Raw genomic sequence first — 534 nt, forward strand, 5'->3', positions numbered from 1 at the left:
CGCTGGGAGGGCGGGAGGAGGACCAGCTGGGGCGGCTTCTCGCTCCGCGTTTGGCAACAGATACTGACACTCGTGTGGGTTACACAAGAGCAGCCAGTCCTGCTCTCTCCCCTGCGTTCCCAGAGCTCCCTGCTGTGGGGCCGGATTCCTGCAGCCCCAGCCAAGACGCCCCGTCCCACGTGGGGCGGGGGCAGGGGACAGAGGCAGGACCCAGCTCAGGGCTCCCAAAACCCTGGGCTCAGGACGCACCTGCCGTGTGCTGTCCAGGCTGCAGCCCCTCATTGTGGGAACAGTTAGGTGAGTCTTCGTGGGAGTGCCGGTGAGCTTAGAGCTGAGCAGGTTGCGCATTAAGAGCCAGAAGGGAGCTGGCCGGCCCTGCTCAGGGCTTCAGCATCGACCTATGAACCAGGGGGTCACGGTTCGATTCCCGGTCAGGGCACACACCCGGGTTGTGGGCTCCATTCCCAGTGTGGGGCGTGCAGGGGGCAGCTGATCCGTGAGTCTCTCATCATTGATGTTTCTCTCTCTCCTCTC

The sequence above is a fragment of the Myotis brandtii genome, unplaced genomic scaffold (assembly GCF_000412655.1).
Source record: "Myotis brandtii unplaced genomic scaffold, ASM41265v1 scaffold1733, whole genome shotgun sequence".
Classification (NCBI taxonomy): domain Eukaryota; kingdom Metazoa; phylum Chordata; class Mammalia; order Chiroptera; family Vespertilionidae; genus Myotis; species Myotis brandtii.